This window comes from Podarcis filfolensis (genome assembly GCF_964270895.1).
Source record: "Podarcis filfolensis genome assembly, chromosome: 1".
Taxonomy (NCBI): Eukaryota; Metazoa; Chordata; class Lepidosauria; order Squamata; family Lacertidae; genus Podarcis; species Podarcis filfolensis.
This window is the reverse complement of record NC_139604.1, coordinates 66233784-66239783: the sequence shown is the minus strand read 5'-3', so window position 1 is coordinate 66239783 and position 6000 is coordinate 66233784. Positions and strand designations below refer to the sequence as shown.

Below are 6000 nucleotides of genomic sequence, written 5' to 3'. Positions count from 1 at the left end.
AAGTAGGTGGTGACTGGGAAAGTGGGAGGTCTTGTTCATCTCAGTTGGTATCTTTCCCCTTAACTTTCCCTCTTTTTGCAGTTTACTACTGATAAGCAGGATGGAATAAAGCTCCATTTTAGGTGCTAGTCACAGCTGAGTTTACCACCCCAACCAAATGTGAATTGTGCATGGAGACCTACAGCAAAGCACCCACATATCCAGCATGCCGAAAGGTAACTGCAGTCTACACCAAATATCAATTTAGCCAACCACTTAGTGATCAGCATGCAAATCATCCTCATGCTTGGGGTAAGGACAAGGGGGGGGCATTGGTAAGTTGTCTTATATGGGGAGGGGGGGAGAGAGAAGCAAATTCAATAACTTACTCCCAGATAAGTGTGCATAGGGTTGCAGGCAGTTACCAGGGACTGTCAATCCACCCCATCCCACCCCAAATTCAGTATGTCCCTTTACACGATAAATATTAGCCATACTAGCCTGCATATTGATAGTACCAAGCACTTTACAGATTTTACTGGATTCATCAAAAATAAATAAAGGCAATGCATTTGGCATCTTTGGGTTTGATGGTGCTTGATTTCACAGGCTCTTGATTTTGGTAGTGCTCCTAATGTAGGATATTGCATTAATTACAGTACTAATAGGGCTTAATTGTATAGTTATTATTCCATTACACTTGCAGCCTCTAGCAGCCTAGGGATTTGAGAAACATGCATGCCAAGGTCACTACTTAATTAGGGCTCCTTGCAATTAAGAATGAGTAAATAAAAAGCCCAAACCTTAAAATCAAAATATTTCAGGTTTCACTATATACATATAACAGAATATGCTTATGGCTACCTAAGTTTTGTAGTGCTGGGCTGTGTTTCTCCTTCACCTCCATAAGTGAACCTGAAATTTTCCTTTACATAGTGGGAGAAAACAATAATCACTATGCTGTCTTTTTTCACCAGCTGCATTTAGTTGCATTACTGTCTGTTGATAACAATATGCTTAGAAGGGAATAATAACTCCAGGAAACTGTTTTTGTTTTGTTTTTAAAGCAAAAAACAAAAAATGCACATGTAGGGAACAGGATCCAGACAGCAAGTCAAATCCTGAGCTTCCCCATCCTCCGCAAGCCATTTCAACATTAAGTGACCTAATTTTCATTTCCAGTCCAGCTTGAACCCAAGCTGCACTGAAAAAGAAAATTGTTCCTTTCAAGCATGGGCCAAATTTAAACTGCATCTGCAAAGGTACTTGGAGGTTTGAAGTCACTGCTGATAAGTGGTGACGGCAAATGTCGCTTTAAGCAGGGATCAGCTGCCATATGTATCAGAAAAGGGGCAGGTGGGCATGGTTTGGGGAAATTGGTCATATAGGCCAAATCAGAATTCCTGCCTAATTGATGGTTATCAGCTTCTCTGGGTGAAGGGGCCAAGTGACATGCAATACAAAGTCACATTCAGTTTTGCCCAGCGGGGGTGAGACAACAAACACCTGAGGGGTAGTTTCAAGCAAACTGTCAGAACAGAAAACCCTCCCCGCCCCTGTAGTTATTCAGCAGCCTCCACAACTGACCGCCCATGGAATTCTGACTTTGCCCCTCATTACCCAGTATTCAGGGCAATACCATACAGTATTGCCTCTGAATATGGACTTCTTCCATGACTCTGAAACTAGAGGGGGGGGGGGGAGAGAGACAGGTACTAGTACAGAAATTACATCCAGTCATTAGGTGGAGGCTAGATCCACATTTCAATGTGAGTATATTATTAACTCTTTTCCTTGCACAACTGCTTATGAGCCTTATGCTGACATAAATTGGCATCTCAATAGGGTGATGTTCAGAAATGGGGCACTATTCCACTTAATTCTGAATATCCTGTTTACCAAACTTGTAGATTAGACTGCACGAGTAAGTTCTAATAACTTTTCAGTTGTCAATTCATTTCTTGACGTAACCATATCTGGATTTTAAATATATATTTAGAAAGTAAAAAGTGGTTATGTCTCTTTTTCAAAATGCAAAGTAAAATTACCCAGTGTACATTTTCTTACTCTGATTTTGGTTACACAGCCTAGGATATCAAGGTAACAATGGGAACCTTATTCTCTCCTTTAAAAATAATGGCTGCTGATGTGACACATAATACATGCTAAAGCTAGAAATTCACTTAGCAGTTAGTAGTTCATTTGTTCTTTTAAGTCCACGTGCAGATGATGAACCTTCCAGTTGGGAAAAAAAGTGAGTTGCTACTGAGATGTAAGAAAAATGTACCAAAATTAGAGAAAAGGGAAATTGGGAAAGTCATTTTGTCTATGATGGGCCATCTAATTATTTCCTAAATGAGAAAAAGCACTTGCCGTACCTGGCCGATCATTCTGCACATTCAAGATGAAAAAATACTTCCTGACATCTGTTTTCAGTTTTCATTTAAATTCAATGTATGCTTCTTTGTCTTATCATTAGGGTTAGCATAGAAACATTATTCAGAAATTGTTTAAAGTTGTGGGGTGGGGGTGGGGGAGTCATAGTTAAGCATTCATGTAGGCAAGCAGTACCTAAGGAAAGAGGTATGTTTTAATGTAGTCCCAGAACACACTTCAGGACCACAGAAAACATGGGAAGGGGTGGGTGGGTGTAACTGACAGACACACACAGTGAGAATCTCTCTCTCTCTCTCTCTCTTTGAAAGAATTTTGCATGCCAGTATTTCTAATGAAGCTATTATTATTTATTTTTCTTAAAAGGGCTACAAATATGGGTCTTGAAACAAGAATGAACACATCACTGTATATACGTAAATCAATGGAAATTAGTCATCATTATTAACTAATGACCCATTGATTTCAGTGGTCTGAATAGCCAAAACTGGATCTCTGTAAACAACAACCTTGTTGCATAGCATTTTAAGGGGTGCAAAACCCTAAAGAGGTTTGCAGCTATATAATCAACTTAGCATTGTGTCAGACTGTTAATTTCCAGGTTAAACCCCTCCTGGATTCTGGTGGGTTGCATTTGTGCTGCCATACATCCTGTATCTAAAATTGCACTTTACTTAGAATAATAGAATTGGACGGTACTCAAAGGCCATCTAGTCCAACCCCCTGCAATGCAGGAATCTCATCATGCACGACAGATGACCATCCAACCTCTGCTTAAAAACCTCCAAGGAAAGAGAGTCCACCACCTCTCGGGGGAATCTGTTCCACTGTAGAACAGCACTTACTGTCAGAGTTTTTCTGTATATTCAGTCAGAATCTGTTTTCTTGTAATTTGAAGCCATTGGTTCAAGTCCTACCCTCCAGAGCAAGAGAAAACAAGCTTCTTCTATCTTCCATGTGACAGCCCTTTTGATATTTGAAGATGGGTATCATATCTCCTCTCAGTCTCCTCTTTTTCAGCCTAAACATACCCAGCTCCTTCAACTGTTCCTCATAAGGATTGGTTTCAAGAGCCTTGATCATCTTGGTTGCCCTCCTCTGCACACGTTCCAGCTTGTCAACCTCCTTCTTAAATTGTGGCACCCAAAACTGGACACAGTATTCCAGGTGTGGTCTGACCAAGGCAGAATAGAGTGGAACTATTACTCCCCTTGACCTGAACACTATACTTCTCCTGATGCAGCCTAGAATGGCATTCACCTTTTTTGCTGCTGCATCACACTGTTGACTCATGTTAAGCTTGCGGTCCACCAAGACCCCTAGATCCTTTTCACATGTACTACTAGTAAGTCAGGTATCCTCCATGCTACATTTGTGGATCTGGTTCTTCCTACCTAAGTTTAGAACCTTACATCTGCCCGTATTGAAATTCATTTTGTTAGCTTGTGCCCCTTTCTCCAAACAGTTAAGGCCATTTTGAATTCTGATTCTGTCTTCTGCAGCCTCAGCTACCCCTCCCAGTTTGGTGTGTCATCTGCAAATTCCTTCATCCAAGTCATTTATAAAGATGTTGAACAAACAACAGGCCCAGGACACAGAATTTCCCTGATCCACCAAGTTTGTAAATCCATTAAAAAAAAAAATCAGATTAGTATGACATGACTTCTTTTTGAGACCCATGCTGGGTCTTAGGCAATCACAGCATCCTTTTCTAAATGCTCACAGACCGCCTGTTGAATTATCTATTCTAGGACCTTCCCTAGTATCAATGTCAAGCTCACCAGTCAATAATAACTTGGGTCTTCCTTTGTCCCCTTTTTGAAGTTGGGGACAACATTTGCCTGCCTCCAGTCTGTAGAGACCTCATCTGTTCTCCAAGATTTCTCAAATTACATCCGCAAGATCCTTTAGTACCTTTGGATGCAGCTCATCAGGTCCTGGAGATCTGAATTCATTTAAAGTAGCTAGGTGTTCCCTTACCACCTCTTTTCCTATCTTGGGCTGCAGCTCCCTCCTTACATCCATTATTCTGTTATCACCAGGTTGAGCATCACTTTCCTTTTGAGTGAAGACAAAGGCAAAGTAGGCGTTGAGTAGTTCCACCTTCTCTCTGTCACCCAATAGTATTTCCCTGCCTTCTCCACACAGAGGACCCCACCACTTCCTTGTTCTTCCTCTTACTTCGGACATAGCCAAAGAAGCCTTTTTTATTATTTCTCACCTCTCTTGCAAGCCCGACCTCATTCTGAGCTTTAGCCAGCCTGACTTTCCCCCTGCAACTGTTGGGTACTCGTGTATACTACTCCTTTGTGACTTCTCCTTTCTTCCATTTCTTATACACGCCCTTCTTAACTCTCAGCTCATCTGTAAGCTCCTTATGCAGCCATACTGGTTTCCTTAGATGCCTCCCACTTTTCTTTCTTGTTGCAATTGCCTCCATTTGGGCCTTCAATATTTCTCCTTTTAGAAACTCCCATCCTTCTTGGACTCCCATCTTTTTGAGTATATGGTTGAAAGCTGTCACCTTGGCAAACAGACCAGAACTGTTCCATGCAATTCTATTACTTAAGAGACTAATGACTTCATTAAAATAGCAACTCTTTGTCAACAGTATCCATTCACGAGACTCATTGACTAGGAAGTCATTTTTTTAAAAGACACAACGTGCAGATATTCCACTTGCAGATCACATAGGTATACTCATGAGTAATGACTGGTTAAGCTCCAAGCTTGTATGCACCACTTTAACATATAGCAAAAGAGATATTTGAAAGTTCTCACGTAGTCTCTAACATATAGCTTTCATATGCAGAACTGATATCAGTCTTGATTATGACATATGCCTGGGGTACAAGTCAGGAGACATTTTGATTTTTTTCAGCTGTTTTTAAAAGAAAATTAAACACAAAATCAGATGTCTGGTATAACTTTCAGAGTCTTCCACATTGCTTCATTGGTTTTTTGTTGGTTTTTTTAAAGCAATAGTTAAAACATTTATATCATTCCAAACATGTGCTGCTTACTAATCTCTAGTCAAATCCATATAAGCATCTTTAGGCCCGATTTAATGAAAAATATATTTCACACATAATATATAAATTATCTACCTCCCAGGAATTAATAAGGTCATTAGTCTGTTCCCTACAAATGGACTGTGTGTAGTAGTTATTTTCATCAATTGCAAGAAGCGTGAAGTAGCATTTTAAAAGAAAAGGGGAATTCCCTTGATGTGTGCAACAATGGTTATCCCCAGTGCTTTTTTTCTGGTGTTATTCAACAATACGCAGTACCAGCACCTCCCCCCCCCAAGACATTCAACCTCATGGGAAGCCATGACGTGAGTAAAGCCCCACCAGAGCCTGGCTGCCACAGCATGTGACATGCTTTCCCTGCCACGCGCTGCGCTCTGCAGCTGGCTATGTGCGCCCTGGTCACCTCACTTGTGGCATTCACGAAGGTTGTGGCAGGGCAGGTGCAGGAAGCACTGAAGTCCCTGGAGCCAGTGCGGCAAGTGCCCCAGGTAATACAAGGACAGGGAGAGGGAGGCCACCTGGCTTTGAGAAATCGAAAAACTGGAAGGGATTCCTAAGGGTCAACTAGTTCAACCCCGTGGAACCCCTCAATTGC

The 6000-nt window shown here is 41.3% G+C and overlaps 1 long non-coding RNA gene across 1 annotated transcript in view; it reads left to right on the top strand.

The window, feature by feature from the left end:
• The first annotated feature begins 200 nt into the window (after window positions 1-200).
• The window catches only part of LOC310751263, a 96408-nt gene continuing 90608 nt past the window's right edge, over window positions 201-6000 (top strand). Inside the window, exon 1 of the long non-coding RNA XR_014542438.1 lies at window positions 201-215. This is a non-coding gene — a long non-coding RNA (uncharacterized lncRNA). The remainder of the gene's footprint in view (window positions 216-6000) is intronic.